This window comes from Rattus rattus, chromosome 5, assembly GCF_011064425.1.
Source record: "Rattus rattus isolate New Zealand chromosome 5, Rrattus_CSIRO_v1, whole genome shotgun sequence".
Classification (NCBI taxonomy): domain Eukaryota; kingdom Metazoa; phylum Chordata; class Mammalia; order Rodentia; family Muridae; genus Rattus; species Rattus rattus.
In genome coordinates, this window is record NC_046158.1 from 60,809,647 (window position 1) to 60,827,384 (window position 17,738).

The 17,738-nt window shown below is 42.4% G+C and overlaps 1 pseudogene; it reads left to right on the top strand.

Annotated features, from left to right (window-relative positions):
* The first annotated feature begins 274 nt into the window (after nucleotides 1-274).
* Nucleotides 275-2,830, top strand: LOC116900846 (annotated as a pseudogene).
* The last annotated feature ends 14,908 nt before the right edge of the window (nucleotides 2,831-17,738 follow it).

Genomic DNA, 17,738 nt, shown 5'->3' on the forward strand with positions numbered 1-17,738 from the left:
AAAAGCCCCATCTCTGAACTGAATTTGAGGCCAAGCCTTTGACAAGTGAGTCTTTGAGCTGATACTTCATATCTCAGGCTTAACCTGCACGACTCTACTTTTCAATGTAAAAGATCAAATGAGTTTAAAGGAAAAAAAAGAAAAAAAAACATTTTAAAACTGTGCTGAGAGTCAGGAAAGGAAACCAGCAGCTGTCTTCATGATATAAGGCAACCAATAATATTTTTTCTTGTAAACTGATTGATAAAAGTTCTATATTCGGTGCTTAGGTACATAGTCCCGCTCACATCTGTCCTTAACACTCTTTTCAGGGTCTACAGAACCTTCTTTCCTTCCTTCACAGAGATCCGACTGCCAGAGGTTCACCATGCCTATTCTCAGGATCTATGCCAGAGAGATCTTTGACTCCCATGGGAATCCCACTGTTGAGGTGGATCTCTACACCACAAAAGGTCTTTTCCAAGCTGCAGTGCCCAGCGGTGTACCCACTGGCATCATGAGGTCCTAGAACTCCGAGATAATGATAAGACTTACTTCATGGGGAAGGGTGTCTCAAAGGCTGGTGAGCACCTCAATAACACTATCACACCTGCTCTGGTGAGCAAGAAACTGAACATTGTGGAGCAAGAGAAGATTGACCAGCTGATGATCCAAATGGACGGCACCGAGAATAAACCTAAATTTTGTGCAAATGCAACCCTGGGAGTGTCCCTGACTGCAAAACTGGTGCCGTGGAAAAGGGGGTGCTTTACTGTCACACTGCTGACCTGGCCAGCAACCCTGAAGTCATCCTGCTGGTCCCAGCTTTCAATGTGAGCAATGGCAGTTCTCATACTGGCAACAAGCTGGCCATGCAAGAGTTCATGATCCTGCCTGTGGGAGCATCCTGTTTCTGGGAAGCCATGCACATTGGAGCAGAGGTTTATCACGACCTGAAGAACACCATCAAGGAGAAGACTTGAAAGAGACCACCAATGTTGGTGATGAGGGCAGACTCATACCTAACGTTCTGGAGAACAAAGAAGCGCTGGAACTGCTCAAGACTGCAATTGCAAAGGCGGGCTACACTGACCAGGTTGTTATTGGCATGGATGTGGCTGCCTTCCAGTCCTATAGGTCTGGTAAGGATGGCCTGGACTTCAAGTCCTCATGTGACTCTAGCAGGTAAATCACACCCGATCAGCTGGCTGACCTGTACCAGTCCTTTATCAGGGACTACCCAGTGGCATCCACTAGTGCAGGCATCCAGGTGGTGGGGGGTGACCTCACAGTGACCAACCCTAAGTAGATTGCCAAGGCTACAGGAGAGAAGTCCTGCAACTGCCTCCTGCTCAAAGTGAAACAGATTGGCTCTGTGCCCAAGTCTTGGTAGGCATGTAAGCCGGCCCAGTCCAATGGCTGGGGTTGTCATGGTGTCCCGTTGATCTGGGGAGACTGAGGACACTTTCACTGCCGACCTGGTGGTGCAGATCTGTGCATCAGGCAGATCAATACTGGTGCCCCTTGCCAATCTGAGTGCCTAGCCAAGTACAACCAGATCCTTAGAATCGAGGAAGAGCTGGGCAGCAAAGCCAAGTTTGCTCTCAGGCCCTTCAGGAAACCCTGGCCAAGTAAGGCACTGGCTGGAGATCCCTGGAGCTATCAGATCTTCTGTCCCTGATATCAAGGCTCAAGGCCGGCCCAGTGCTTGCCCCTTCCATGCCACAGTTTCCTTAGGAGTCCACCCCTGACCACTTGGAGCCCTGCTGGAGACCCCAGTTTTGTAATCATATGATTGGTTTGAATCATTGCTTCTGTCACCTGACTTCCCAGCGAGTGCCTGGAGCTCTCAGAACTCCAGTGTAATCTGTAGAGTGCCCACCATCATGACTCCCCAGTGGTTTACATGCAAAAACAAAAGCTGCAGAAGCCCCCCTCCCCCCAAAAATTCTATATTCAAATCGAAGGAAAATAAGGGGAAAAAACTTAGAAATATAAATGAAATCTACAAAAAAAGACTGGAATAAAATTTCTGGAAAGTGAGCAGTAATCAAAATACTTTAAGATCTCTATGTGCTAATTTGCATATATGCATATGTATGCATTTAAATTTATGGGTTTAATTTCTATGCTTATTAAGGATGTACTTTTACTGCTGTCTGTTTCCATTAAACCTATGTTCACTATAGAATAGCAAATAAATACACATTTTATATTATTTATTAATTAACTCGGAGAGAGAGAGAGAGAGAGAGAGAGAGAGAGAGAGAGAGAGAGAGAGAGTTTGTATTTATACATGTGCATGGACAAATGTGCGCATGTTTTCATGAGTGCACATGAGTGTTCGGGTGCACTCTGAGGCCAGAGATTAGCTTGTTTTTTGAGACAGGATCTATCAGTGGTTCGGAGCTCTTTGAGTAGGCCAGTCTAGCTAGCCAGTGAGCCCTGGGTATCACCTTTCTCTGACCCACCTTTCTCTAACACTAAGAACAAAAGTAGACTGTACCACCTGTGGCAGCTGGGAGGGCTGGCTCCAGGGTCATGAGAGGGGACCCTGCACCTCACTTGAGCAGCACAGTAGAGCTAGCCCTGGTGACAGGGGCATGGTAGAACTGTCCTGAGGTTATGAGAGTGGAGAGCTGGCTCAATCCCTTGCCAACTGTCACACTCAGGAAGGCGGCCCCGGGTACCTCAACTGGGCAGCAGAGTTGAGCTGGCTTTGGTGGAGTGGGGAGGGCGAGCCAGCCCTAAGGGCGTAAGTGTGGAAGAGCTAATCTTGTCTGCTGTAGCCCTGGGTGAGCCAGCTGTGGCATTTCTGGAGAGCTTGTCACACATGATTCTGGAGGACTAATAGTGCAGCAGCCATGGGGGAAGGATTAACAGAACTTTACAGAGGAACTTTTAGAAGCAATTCTCACATATAGTGTTCATTCCCAATAATGAATAGGTGTATACAAGTATGAATAACTCTGTGCTGGATAGTTTTATGTCAACTTAACAAAGTCATCAGATAGGAGGAAGCCTCAGCTGAGAAGTGTAAAAGCATCTTTGTATTTGTCTGTTGTAATTGTCCCCTTTGTCTGCTAACCTAGGCCTAGTCCTGGAAGCTTCTAGCCTCCATACAATCTAACATAGGCCTAGCATATTTTCAATCTCTGAGACTTGCTCCTGAATAAGCTCATCCATTTCTAGTTCTTTCTGATGTCTGGCTGAGTGGTTCGGCTCAGTTGTTCAGGCTCAAACCCCTCTCCAAACTGATTGACTCAATCTGGCTTCTCTGGGGTTCTCCTGAATTGCTCTGCTTGACCTTATACTACATTTGGCACTCTGTTCTAATCTGGCTCCCTTCTCATTCTCTGGCTTGTTCTGTCTTCATCTACCTCTAGCTTGTTCTCTCTCTCTGCAACCTGTCTCTCTATAACTGTCTTGGTAAAACTGCCTCTTTGCTCTCTTTCTTAAGTAGCTTTCCTTTTTCCCCTCTCTGTGCACTACTCCCTCTTATAGCTTCTCTTTCCTCTCCCTTCCTACGAGAGGTGGGCGTATACTATTCTGTCGGATCTCTCTCTGATCCGTCACTCAATTGACCATCACTTTCCAATATGGGTGCTTCCTTCTACAAACTAAGGAAATGTTGTATTCCAGTCAAGAGATTAAAGGTCTGTGCTAAGGCTGAGCCTCCTTACTCTTTTTTTCAGTAAATAACACAATCTCGGGGCTCACAGTGTGATCAAATATCTTGCCATAGAGAAAATTGCCTCTGTAAGATCTGGCTGTAGACAAGGCTGCCGATTTTTTCTTCATTGGTGATTGATGGTGGAGGGCTCAGTCCATTGTGGATGGAGATTGCCTTGGGCTGGTGTTCCTCGGCTGAAAGACAGGAGGAACAAGCTAGTGAGCAGCATCCTTCCACAGCCTCTGTATCAGCTCCTGCCTCCAGGTTCCTGCCTGTTTGGGTTCCTGTCCTGAATTCTTCTGTTGATTTGGAAGTCAAATATATCTTTACTTCTAACATTGCTTTCAGTCATGGTGTTTCATTACAGCAATAAAAATCCTAACTAAAACAGTCGAAAAGAGTATTTGATACCATTCTAGCTGTGCTGCTGAAACTTTTGAGCTAATGTCCTGATACTTTAGGAGCTGGAAACTTTGAGTTAGATACATATATGTAACTTTGTATATATAGAACTTGTAAAGTAGAATGCCTTAGCAATCCATCACTGTGACAAAATAGCTGACATAATCAACTTATAAGAAATAAAGGTTTATATTGGCTCTCAGTTTCAGAGGGTTCAGTCCATGGTCACTGGTCCCATCATCTTTTAGGCTAGTAGTGGCATGGTTCCTCATGATGAAAGTATGTAGTAGAGGAATACACTCTAGAGCAAAGTTGCTTACTTCAGGGTAACTGGGAAGCAAAGAGACAGGAAGGGACCAGTGTATCGATGTCCCCTTTATATGAAATATACCCTAAAGCCTCCCACTACTGGTGAAAGGTTTCATCCACCCCAACAGTACTGTGGGGTGGCAGCTAAGTTTTTATCACACAGATTAGCAATCTATGGTAGCATAGGGAAGGATGTGCAGCATGACAGAAACACAGAGATGATTTAGACTTTTCACCTCGCAAAAGAAGTAACATTCACTTGAAAATGTTGAGTTCGCATATTTTAAAAGATTTGTTTTATTTGACTTGTGGGGATATCTCTGTGTTTAGATGTCTGTGTGGGTGTCTAAAGAGTCCAGCAGGGGTGTCATATCTCCTGGAACTGGAATTTTAGGTAGCTGTGAACCATCTGACTTGGGTGGTAGGAGCTGAATTATGGTCCTCTGAAAGAGCAGTAAGTACTCTTAACTATTCAGCTATATCTTTAACCCTTAACTTAGCTTTAAAAAAGTTCATGGGGGAGGGCAGTGGAGGAGGTAGGAGGATGACTAATAAAACAGTATAATTACACACACACACACACACACACACACACACACACAAACTCATATACTCCCACCCATCATAATGAAATCTATTACTTGGTATGCTAAACCTTAAACCAAAATAATCATTATTTATTTGACTCTTGAATTTAAAAAGCGTTTTTCTTTTTCAGATTTTCACTGTGGGGAATTTTGTTCATGGCTTTACTCTGTCATGCCTTAAATTATTTTTATTAAATATATTAAGAAATTAAATATGCAGACTAAGCTGGTTCCATGGGGGAACCATAAGGCATGAATATTATGTACTTAGTTTGGAAACACAAACTTCTTAAACTACCATTTAATTAAAATGTGAATAATATTAAGAACAACACGTAAGTGGTCAGTTAATGTTGAGTCAATAGTTTCAGGACACTTCTGTGTGTGCTTTATTATAATTGTGATGGATTTTCCACACTGGCATGCAGTATTTCTTCACAGATTTTAGCCAGGTGGTGGTGACACGCACCTTTAAATCCACCTCTCGGAAAACAGAGGCAGGTGGATCTCTGAGTTTGAGGCCAGCTTGGTTTACAGAGCAAGTTCCAGGACAGCCAGGGCAATTACAGAGAGAAACCCTGTCTCTGAAAAATAGACAGACAGACAGACAGACAACTTCCACCAGTACCAAGAAAAAAAATTTATTACCCATTTGTCAGACTCAGTTTGTATATTCCGGCAAGCACCTGGACTGGGATTACTCGGTTTCAATTTGTTGGTGTCATGGCTCTTCTGCTTGCAGGGCATAATTACTCACACAGGGCATGAGTATGATCAGTGTTTCAGAATCAAGCTTTATCCAACTCATTTTTGTTCTCACATAAACTCCTGCTGTCTCCTTTGTTGTTCAGGGTTGAAAGGAACAGATTTTCCTTCTCCGAATGCATGTTATCTTTGGAGTTTTTTTTTTTTTTTTACAAACTACTTAATTTCCATAGCAGACTTCAAAGGTAGCATTAAGCTTGTATACCTGACTTTAAACCCATGAACTTTGACTAGCTGCATCATCTTTCCTTGTAAATGTCACAGAACTCAAGACAGTTGATATTTAACAATATTTAATAGAGAATCCTTTGCTCTCACAGCACATCTTTCTTGTAGTTGTCAAAGTGATATTAACCCCTTGGTATAATTCCATAGTTTAAATTTCTGTAGCCCTTCCTTTCCTTCACTGTGGAGTAAAGCTTCTGCGTCCCACCCACATCTCGAATTCTTCCCTCAGGTGTTCACACCCACGTTGGCTCTGCCTGAGTTCCTCTCTGTACCTGCTTCTGCTCTGTCTGGATGCTTTTATTCCCTTTAAGATACAGGACCCAGTTCTGTTGTTTTTCTAGACAGGATTTCTCTGGGCAGCTCTGGGTGCCCTGGAACTCACTCTGTAGACCAGGCTCACCTTGGATTCATAGAGATCTGTTTGCCTCTGCCTCCTGCTTGAGATTAAAGATGCGCCCCATGACTGCTGGATAAGGACCCATTTTTAATCTTCTCTGTCTTTCTAGGGTTTCCACAGAAAGAAAATCAAAGGGATTTCTTTCTTTTTTAAAATTTCATTTAAGTTTTTTTTAACACTTCAGATTTTATTCCCCTCCTGGTCCACACTCCGAGTGTTCCCCATCCCATACCTCCTCCCTGTCCTTTGTCTCCATGAGGATATTCCTATCTCCCTACCTGCTAAGACCTCTAAACTCCTTGGGGACTCCAGTCTCTTGATGCATCTTCTCTGACTGAACCCAGACCTGGCAGTCCTCTGCTGTATATGTGTTGGGGGTCTCATCTCAGCTGGTGTATGCTGCCTGTTTGGGGGTCCAGTGTCTGAGAGATCTCAGGGGTGCAGAGTAATTGAGAGTGCTGGTCCTCCTACAGGGTTACCCTCCTCCTCAGCTTCTTCCAGCTTTCCCCTAATTCACCCAAAGGGGTCAGCAGCTTCTGTCCATTGGTTGGGTGCAAATATCTGCATCTGATGCTTTCAGCTGCTTGTTGGGTCTTTTGGAGGGCAGTCATGGTAGGTCTCTTTTTGTGAGTATGCTATAGCCTCAATAATACTGTTAGGCTTTGGACCCTCCCCTTGAGTTGGATACCACTTTGTGTCTGTCACTGGAACTTCTTTCCCTCAGGTTCTTCTCCACTTAGATCCCTGCAGTTCTTTCAGACAGGAACGATTCTGGATCAGAGTTTGACTGTAGGATGGCAACCCTAACTTGATGCCCTGTCTTTCTGCTGGAGGCGGCCTCTACAAGTTCTCTCTTCCTACTACAGGGCACTTCATCTAAGGTCCCTTTCTTTGAGACCAGAGTCTCTTGCCTCCCAGGTCTCTGGTACATTTTGGAGGGTCACTTCAACCTCCTACTTCCTGAGGTCTCCTGTTTCCATTCTTTCTGCTGGCCCTCAGGGCTTCAGTCCTTTTCCCCTACCCAATACCAGATCATGTTCCTCTCTTCCTCCCTACCCCAGTCCCCTCTCCCACACAGGTCTCCCCCCTCCACCCCCCATTGCGGTTGCTTTCCCCCAAATGGGATTGAGGTGTCCTTACTTGGGCCCTTTATCTTGTTAAACTTTCTGAGTTCTGTGGACTGTATCTTGGGTATTTTGTACTTTTTTTATTTTTTGGCTTATATCCACCTATTAGTGAGTACATACCATGCATGTCTTTTTGAGTCTGAGTTATGTCACTCAGGATGATATTTTCTAGTTCCATCTATTTGTCTGCAAAACTCAGGATGTCCTCATTCTTAATAACTGAGTAGCATTCCATTGTGTAAATGAACCACATTTTCTGTATCCATACTTCTGTTGTGGAACATCAGGGTTGTTTCCAGCTTCTGGCTATCACAAACAAGGCTGCTATGAACATAGTGGAATACATGCCCCTGTGGCCTGGTAGGGCATCTTTTGGGTATATTGCCAAGAGTGGTATTGCTGGGTCTTTAGGTAGATTTATTTCCAATTTTATGAGGAAATCCCAAATTGATTTCCGAAGCGGTTGTACCAGTTTGCAGTCCCACCAGCAATGGAGGAATGTTCCTCTTTCTCCACATCCTCACCAACATGTACTGTCACCTGCTGATTGCTGTAAGGTGGAATCTCAGGGTTGTTTTAATTTGCGTTTTTTGACTTTGAACATTTCTTTAGGTGCTTCTCCACCATTCGAGATTACTTTGTTGTGAATTGTTTGTTTAGTTCTATACCACATTTTTTGATTTGGTGGTAAGTTTCTTGCATTCTTTTTAAAAAAAAATATATTTTGGATATTAGCCTTCTTTATGATGTGGGCTTAGTGGAGATTTTTTCCGAATATGTGTGTTGCTGATTTGTCTTATTGACAGTGTCCTTTGCTTTACAGAAGGTTTTGAGTTTCATGAGGTATCACTTATCAATTCTTGACCAATTGTGAGCCATTGGAGTTCTGTTTAGAAATTTCACCCTGTGCCAATGAGTTCAAAGCTGTTTCCCACTTTCTCTTCTATTAGATTCAGTGTGTCTGGTTTTATGTTGAGGTCCTTGATCCATTTGGACTTGAGCTTTGTGCAAGGTGACAAATATGGGTCTATGTTCATTTTTTCTACATACAGACAGCCAGTCAGACCAGCACCATTTATTGAAGACACTTTCTTTTTTCCACTGTATAATTTTTGGCTTTTTTTTTTGTCAAAAATCAACTGTGTGTAAGTATGTGGATTTATTTCTGGGTTTTCAATTCTATTCCATTGGTCAGCCTGTCTGTCTTTGTACCAATACCATACAGTTTTTATCATTATGGCTCTGATAATAATAGCTTGAGGTCAGGGATGGTGATTCTCCCAGCAGTTCTTTTATTGTTGAGAATTGTTTTTGCTATTCTGGTTTTTTTTTTTTTTGTTTTTGTTTGTTTTTTCTTTTCTTGGTGTTTTTTTTTTTCACATGAAGTTGTGAATTGTTCTTTTCATCTTCTTGAAGAATTAGGTTGGGATTTTGATCGGGATTGTATTGAATCTGTAGATTGCCTTTGGTAGGATTGACATTTTTACTATGTTAATTGTGCCAATCCATGAGCATGGGAGATCTCTCCATTTTCTGAGATCTTCTTCTATTTCTTACTCTCAAGCCCCAGCTAGTTTCAAACTTGGGTAGAACACAGTGAGACTGTCCATAGGCTTAGTGGCATAGGTATCTCCGAACCTCCAGGAAGAAGAGACCTCCACAATTGCTTTGATCTATCCACAGCTGATATAGAAAGATTTTAACATACAGAGCATGTAATATGTTAAGAATCTACATCCTTTTGATTCACTTGCTGAGGGATTTATCTGGTACCACTGAAACTTACATGTACAGTGACAGACTAAGAGAGTAGGAGAAAAACCTTAGCTACTAGCAGGAGATAGTCAATGGGTAAAATGCAGCATTTCACCCACCAGTGACATAAATATGAACTTATTTCCATGTGGTTCTCAGAGGGACTTAGTGGTAACCTGCTTAGGATGGCACTGTTTATCTTGGCCTTTCTCCAAAATCTGTCTCACATTTCTTGGAATCTTCCTGATAAACGGCACCTAATGTTTCTATGTTGGTCCACTTCTGGTTACAGTGACAGCACTGTATTGGTGCAAAGACGATTGACTTTAGTTAGCAGCTTCAGAAACTTCAGTCCATCAGCTGACTGAGTTGCTTTGGGCTAGAACTGAAGCAGAATACTATGGCAGTGAGAAAATAGAGCAGAGGAGATCATGTACTCAGGAGTGAAGAAAATGAAGATTTTTTGAAGGACAAAGGCACCTCCAGTGACCCAATTCCACCAACCAGGGCCATTCTCCTAGTATCCCATTCAGCTATGAACTCATCAATGGTTAATATGTTGGTGAAGCCTGTGTCCTCATGATCTAACCAGGGCCATTCTCCTAGTATCCCATTCAGCTATGAACTCATCAGTGGGTTAATATGTTGGTGAAGCCTGTGTCCTCATGATCTAACCAGGGCCATTCTCCTAGTATCCCATTCAGCTATGAACTCATCAGTGGGTTAATATGTTGGTGAAGCCTGTGTCCTCATGATCTAACCAGGGCCATTCTCCTAGTATCCCATTCAGCTATGAACTCATCAGTGGGTTAATATGTTGGTGAAGCCTGTGTCCTCATGATCCAACCAGTTCTCAATAGTGTTACTACCTGAGAGCTAGCCTTCAGCACACAAACCGTTTTGGAGGACGTTTCATACATAAACCCAAACAATTCCTGTCTGGGTCAGCACTTAGGGGGACCCAAATGCAGACTTGTACCCAACGTATCTTACATCCTGTTCAAGTCCTTGTCCTTATGTCTGTCTTCTACTATATTATGAGAGTGTTAAGGCAGCTTGGTAGGTAGAATTCTTTTTTTTTATTAACTTGAGTATTTCTTATGTACATTTCGAAAAGTGTTATTCCCTTTCCGGTTTCCGGGCAAACATCCCTTCCCTCCCCCTTCCTTATGGGTGTTCCTCCCCCCACCCCTCCCCCCATTGCCGCCCCCCCCCAACAGTCTAGTTCACTGGGGTTCAGTCTTAGCAGGACCCAGGGCTTCCCCTTCCACTGGTGCTCTTACTAGGATATTCATTGCTACCTATGAGGTCAGAGTCCAGGGTCAGTCCATGTATAGTCTTTTAGGTAGTGGCTTAGTCCCTGGAAGCTCTGGTTGCTTGGCATTGTTGTACATATGGGGTCTCAAGCCCTTCAAGCTCTTCCAGTTCTTTCTCTGATTCCTTCAACGGGGGTCCCGTTCTCAGTTCAGTGGTTTGCTGCTGGCATTCGCCTCTGTATTTGCTGTATTCTGGCTGTGTCTCTCAGGATCGATCTACATCCGGCTCCTGTCGGTCTGCACTTCTTTGCTTCATCCATCTTGTCTAATTGGGTGGCTCTATATGTATGGGCCACATGTGGGGCAGGCTCTGAATGGGTGTTCCTTCAGTCTCTGTTTTAATCTTTGCCTCTCTCTTCCCTGCCAAGGGTATTCTTGTTCCCCTTTTAAAGAAGGAGTGATCATCCATCTTGAGTTTCATTTGTTCTAGGCAACTAGGGTAATTCAAGCATTTGGGCTAATAGCCACTTATCAGTGAGTGCATACCATGTATGTCTTTCTGTGATTGGGTTAGCTCACTCAGGATGATATTTTCCAGTTCCAACCATTTGCCTCACAATTTCATAAACTCTCGTTGTTTTTGATAGCTGAGTAATATTCCATTGTGTAGATGTACCACATTTTCTGTATCCATTCCTCTGTTGAAGGGCATCTGGGTTCTTTCCAGCTTCTGGCTATTATAAATAAGGCTGCGATGAACATAGTGGAGCACGTGTCTTTTTTTATCTGTTGAGGCATCTTTTGGGTATATGCCTAAGAGAGGTATAGCTGGATCCTCAGGCAGTTCAATGTCCAATTTTCTGAGGAACCTCCAGACTGATTTCCAGAATGGTTGTACCAGTCTGCAACCCCACCAACAATGGAGGAGTGTTCCTCTTTCTCCGCATCCTCGCCAGCATTTGCTGTCACCTGAGTTTTTGATCTTAGCCATTCTCACTGGTGTGAGGTGAAATCTCAGGGTTGTTTTGATTTGCATTTCCCTGATGACTAAAGATGTTGAACATTTCTTTAGGTGTTTCTCAGCCATTCGGCATTCCTCAGCTGTGAATTCTTTGTTTAGCTCTGAGCCCCATTTTTTAATAGGGTTATTTGTCTCCCTGCGGTCTAACTTTTTGAGTTCTTTGTATATTTTGGATATAAGGCCTCTATCTGTTGTAGGATTGGTAAAGATCTTTTCCCAATCTGTTGGTTGCCGTTTTGTCCTGACCACAGTGTCCTTTGCCTTACAGAAGCTTTGTAGTTTTATGAGATCCCATTTGTCGATTCTTGATCTTAGAGCATAAGCCATTGGTGTTTTGTTCAGGAAATTTTTTCCAGTGCCCATGTGTTCCAGATGCTTCCCTAGTTTTTCTTCTATTAGTTTGAGTGTGTCTGGTTTGATGTGGAGGTCCTTGATCCACTTGGACTTAAGCTTTGTACAGGGTGATAAGCATGGATCGATCTGCATTCTTCTACATGTTGACCTCCAGTTGAACCAGCACCATTTGCTGAAAATGCTATCTTTTTTCCATTGGATGGTTTTGGCTCCTTTGTCAAAAATCAAGTGACCATAGGTGTGTGGGTTCATTTCTGGGTCTTCAATTCTATTCCATTGGTCTATCTGTCTGTCTCTGTACCAATACCATGCAGTTTTTATCACTATTGCTCTGTAATACTGCTTGAGTTCAGGGATAGCGATTCCCCCTGAAGTCCTTTTATTGTTGAGGATAGTTTTAGCTATCCTGGGTTTTTTGTTATTCCAGATGAATTTGCAAATTGTTCTGTCTAACTCTTTGAAGAATTGGATTGGTATTTTGATGGGGATTGCATTGAATCTGTATATCGCTTTTGGTAAAATGGCCATTTTTACTATATTAATCCTGCCCATCCATGAGCATGGGAGATCTTTCCATCTTCTGAGGTATTCTTCAATTTCTTTCTTCAGTGTCTTGAAGTTCTTATTGTACAAATCTTTTACTTGCTTGGTTAAAGTCACACCGAGGTACTTTATATTATTTGGGTCTATTATGAAGGGTGTCGTTTCCCTAATTTCTTTCTTGGCTTGTTTCTCTTTTGTGTAGAGGAAGGCTACTGATTTATTTGAGTTAATTTTATACCCAGCCACTTTGCTGAAGTTGTTTATCAGCTTTAGTAGTTCTCTGGTGGAACTTTTGGGATCACTTAAATATACTATCATATCATCTGCAAATAGTGATATTTTGACTTCTTCTTTTCCGATCTGTATCCCCTTGACCTCCTTTTGTTGTCTGATTGCTCTGGCTAGAACTTCAAGAACTATATTGAATAAGTAGGGAGAGAGTGGGCAGCCTTGTCTAGTCCCTGATTTTAGTGGGATTGCTTCAAGTTTCTCTCCATTTAGTTTAATGTTAGCCACTGGTTTGCTGTATATGGCTTTTACTATGTTTAGGTATGGGCCTTGAATTCCTATTCTTTCCAGGACTTTTATCATGAAGGGGTGTTGAATTTTGTCAAATGCTTTCTCAGCATCTAATGAAATGATCATGTGGTTTTGTTCTTTCAGTTTGTTTATATAATGGATCACGTTGATGGTTTTCCATATATATAACCATCCCTGCATGCCTGGGATGAAGCCTACTTGATCATGGTGGATGATTGTTTTGATGTGCTCTTGGATTCGGTTTGCCAGAATTTTGTTGAGTATTTTTGCGTCAATGTTTATAAGGGAAATTGGTCTGAAGTTCTCTTTCTTTGTTGGGTCTTTGTGTGGTTTAGGTATAAGAGTAATTGTGGCTTCATAGAAGGAATTCGGTAGTGCTCCATCTGTTTCAATTTTGTGGAATAGTTTGGATAATATTGGTATGAGGTCTCCTATGAAGGTCTGATAGAATTCTGCACTAAACCCGTCTGGACCTGGGCTCTTTTTGGTTGGGAGACCTTTAATGACTGCTTCTATTTCCTTAGGAGTTATGGGGTTGTTTAACTGGTTTATCTGTTCCTGATTTAACTTCGGTACCTGGTATCTGTCTAGGAAATTGTCCATTTCCTGTAGATTTTCAAGTTTTGTTGAGTATAGGCTTTTATAGTAAGATCTGATGATTTGTTGAATTTCCTCTGAATCTGTAGTTATGTCTCCCTTTTCATTTCTGATTTTGTTAATTTGGACACACTCTCTGTGTCCTCTCGTTAGTCTGGCTAAGGGTTTATCTATCTTGTTGATTTTCTCAAAGAACCAACTTTTGGTTCTGTTGATTCTTTCTATGGTCCTTTTTGTTTCTACTTGGTTGATTTCAGCTCTGAGTTTGATTATTTCCTGCCTTCTACTCCTCCTGGGTGTATTTGCTTCTTTTTGTTCTAGAGCTTTTAGGTGTGCTGTCAAGCTGCTGACATATGCTCTTTCCTGTTTCTTTCTGCAGGCACTCAGCGCTATGAGTTTTCCTCTTAGCACAGCTTTCATTGTGTCCCATAAGTTTGGGTATGTTGTACCTTCATTTTCATTAAATTCTAAAAAGTTTTTAATTTCTTTCTTTATTTCTTCCTTGACCAGGTTATCATTGAGTAGAGCATTGTTCAATTTCCACGTATATGTGGGCATTCTTCCCTTATTGTTATTGAAGACCAGCTTTAGGCCGTGGTGGTCCGATAGCACGCATGGGATTATTTCTATCTTTCTGTACCTGTTGAGGCCCGTTTTTTGTCCAATTATATGGTCAATTTTGGAGAAAGTACCATGAGGAGCTGAGAAGAAGGTATATCCTTTTGCATTAGGGTAGAACGTTCTATAAATATCTGTTAAGTCCATTTGGCTCATGACTTCTCTTAGTCTGTCTACGTCTCTGTTTAATTTCTGTTTCCATGATCTGTCCATTGATGAGAGTGGGGTGTTGACGTCTCCTACTATTATTGTGTGAGGTGCAATGTGTGTTTTGAGCTTTAGTAAGGTTTCTTTTACGTATGTAGGTGCCCTTGTATTTGGGGCATAGATATTTAGGATTGAGAGTTCATCTTGGTGGATTTTTCCTTTGATAAATATAAAGTGTCCTTCCTTATCTTTTTTGATGACTTTTAGTTGAAAATTGACTTTATTTGATATTAGAATGGCTACTCCAGCTTGCTTCTTCCGACCATTTGCCTGGAGAGTTGTTTTCCAGCCTTTCACTCTGAGGTAGTGTCTGTCTTTGTCTCTGAGGTGTGTTTCCTGTAGGCAGCAGAATGCAGGGTCCTTGTTGTGTATCCAGTTTGTTAATCTATGTCTTTTTATTGGGGAGTTGAGGCCATTGATGTTGAGAGATATTAAGGAATAGTGATTATTGCTTCCTGTTATATTCATACTTGGATGTGTTATGTTTGTGTGCTTTTCTTCTCTTTGTTTTGTTGCCAAGACGATTAGTTTCTTGCCTCTTCTTGGGTATAGCTTGCCTCCTTATGTTGGCCTTTTACCATTTATTATCCTTTTGTAGTGCTGGATTTGTAGAAAGATATTGTGTAAATTTGGTTTTGTCATGGAATATCTTGGTTTCTCCATCTATGTTAATTGAGAGTTTTGCAGGATACAGTAGCCTGGGCTGGCATTTGTGTTCTCTTAGGGTCTGTACGACATCAGTCCAGGATCTTCTGGCCTTCATAGTTTCTGGCGAAAAGTCTGGTGTGATTCTGATAGGTCTGCCTTTATATGTTACTTGACCTTTTTCCTTACTGCTTTTTAATATTCTTTCTTTATTTTGTGCGTTTGGTGTTTTGACTATTATGTGACGGGAGGTGTTTCTTTTCTGGTCCAATCTATTTGGAGTTCTGTAGGCTTCTTGTATGCCTATGGGTATTTCTTTTTTCAGGTTAGGGAAGTTTTCTTCTATGATTTTGTTGAAGATATTTACTGGTCCTTTGAGCTGGGAGTCTTCACTCTCTTCTATACCTATTATCCTTAGGTTTGATCTTCTCATTGAGTCCTGGATTTCCTGTATGTTTTGGACCAGTAGCTTTTTCTGCTTTCTTTTATCTTTGACAGTTGAGTCAATGATTTCTATGGAATCTTCTGCTCCTGAGATTCTCTCTTCCATCTCTTGTATTCTGTTGGTGAAGCTTGTATCTACAGCTCCTTGTCTCTTCTTTTGGTTTTCTATATCCAGGGTTGTTTCCATGTGTTCTTTCTTGATTGCTTCTATTTCCATTTTTAATTCCTTCAACTGTTTGATTGTGTTTTCCTGGAATTCTTTCAAGGATTTTTGTGACTCCTCTCTATGGGCTTCTACTTGTTTATTTATGTTTTCCTGGAATTCTTTCAGGCATTTTTGTGATTCCTCTCTGTAGGCTTCTACTTGTTCTCTAAGGGAGTTCATCATGTCTTTCTTGAAGTTCTCCAGCATCATGGTCAAATATGATTTTGAATCTAGATCTTGCTTTTCTGGTGTGTTTGGATATTCCATGTTTGTTTTGATGGGAGAATTGGGCTCCGATGGTGCCATGTAGTCTTGGTTTCTGTTGCTTGGGTTCCTGCGCTTGCCTCTCGCCATCAAATTATCTCTATTGTTACTTTGTTCTGCTATTTCTGACAGTGGCTAAACTGTCCTATAGGCCTGTGTGTCAGGAGTGCTGTAGACCTGTTTTCCTCTCTTTCAGTCAGTTATGGGGACAGAGTGTTCTGCTTTCGGGCGTGTAGTTTTTCCTTTCTACAGGTCTTCAGCTGTTCCTGTGGACCTGTGCCTTGAGTTCACCAGGCAGGTCACTTGCAGCAGAAAAGTTGGTCTTACCTGTGGTCCCGAGGCTCAAGTTCGCTCGGGGGGTGCTGCCCACGGGCTCTCCGCGGTGGCAGCAACCAGGAAGATCTGCGCCGCCTCTTCCGGGAGCCTCAGTGCACCAGGGTTTCAGATGGATTCTGGTGCTTTCCTCTGGAATCAGTAATGTGTGCAGAGAGCAGTCTCTTCTGGTTTCGCAGGCGTGTCTGCCTCTCTGAAGGTTTAGCTCTCCCTCCCACGGGATTTGGGTGCAGAGAACTGTTTATCCGGTCTGTTTCCTTCAGGTTCTGGCGGTGTCTCAGGCAGGGCTCCTGCTGCTCCTGGGCCCTCCCCCACAGGAACCCAGAGGCCTTGTACAGTTTCCTCTTGGGTCAGGGATGTGGGCAGGGGTGGGCAGTGTTGGTGGTCTCTTCCGCTCTGCAGCCTCAGGAGTGCCCACCTGACCAGGCGGTAAGGTATCTCTCCCACGGGTTCTGGGAGCAGAGAGCTGCTGCGGGCCGGGATCCACGGGTGTGGGACTTCCGGTAAACACAGGACGTGCCTGGTCCTAGAGGGATTCTGCCTCTGTTGTCCCGATTCCACCAGGCAAGTCACTTGCAGCAGATAAGTTAGTCTTACCTGTGGTCCCGAGGCTCAAGTTCGCTCGCGGGGTTCTGCCCACGGGCTCTCCGCGGTGGCAGCCGGTAGGTAGAATTCTATCATGACTCCAAAGATTCCAGTCTGTCAGAATAATCCTTCTCCCCTGTTAAATATGGGAAGCTCTTCTGATGAGATAGGCAGCACTCTGATGAGGATACATCACATGACTAAGATACCCATGCCACTTTATATACAGCTATTGAATTAGAGATTCTTTTGCTGACCTTGAAGAATCAAGCCACCCTGCAAGTAACAGATCTAGGAGGTGAATTCTATCTGTTATCAAGTGATTTTGGGAAATGGCCATGAGCCCAAGATGAAATGCTATACCTGGCCAACACATTAATGATGCCTTAGAAAAATCTGATTAGCCATCTAAACTATGCCCTTACCCCTGCCCATGGAAACTGTGAGATAAATGTATTGTTTTAAACCATTGCCTAGAATGATTTGTTGCCTATTAGATAAAATTATTATAGCTATAATATGTTATGAAAAATTGTTATGAACTATTTTAAATATATAGAAAAATGGGAAATAGTGTTTGCTATTATTACATATCTAGTATGTAATTTGAACGAAGATTAACAATATGCTGTACTTCAGATGATTTTTTCAGGAATAAAAGGTTAAAAATAATTATGAAGTCTCCTGACAGTTTTTTCTAATTCTGGAACATTCATTTCTATCTGAGAAGCAACCCACTGTTCTGAAGATTGCTAATTGCATTATAACTTTGTTACGTGTGTGTGTGTGTGTGTGTGTGTGTGTGTGTGTTTGTGTGTGTGTGTGTGGTCTAAAAGCAACATACACCTTCCTTTCCCTGTGGTTTCATCTTGCTTTCTGATTACAGGCAAATTCATTTTTTTTT